Here is a 382-nt window from a genome sequence, read left to right as displayed (position 1 = left end):
TACCTGACTTCAACCTATACTACAAGGCTACAGTAACCAAAACAGCATGGTACTGGTACCAAAACAGAGATATAGACCAATGGAACAGAACAGAGGCCTCAAAAGAATACCACACATCTACAGCCATCTGATCTTTGACAAACATGAGAAAAACAAGAAATAGGGAAAGGATTCCCTGTTTAACAAATAGTGCTGAGAATATTGGCTAGCCATAAGTAGAAAGCTGAAACTGGATCCTTTCCTTACTCCTTATACAAAAATTAATTCAAGATGGAATAAAGACTTAAATGTTAGACTTAATATCATAAAAATCGTAGAAGAAAACCTAGGTAATACCATTCAGGACATAGGCATGGGCAAGGACTTCATGTCTAAAACACCA

The sequence above is a fragment of the Colobus angolensis genome, unplaced genomic scaffold, assembly GCF_000951035.1.
Source record: "Colobus angolensis palliatus isolate OR3802 unplaced genomic scaffold, Cang.pa_1.0 Scaffold23, whole genome shotgun sequence".
Lineage (NCBI taxonomy): Eukaryota > Metazoa > Chordata > Mammalia > Primates > Cercopithecidae > Colobus > Colobus angolensis.
The sequence above is the reverse complement of the archived record's forward strand: the minus strand, read 5'-3'. Positions refer to the sequence as shown.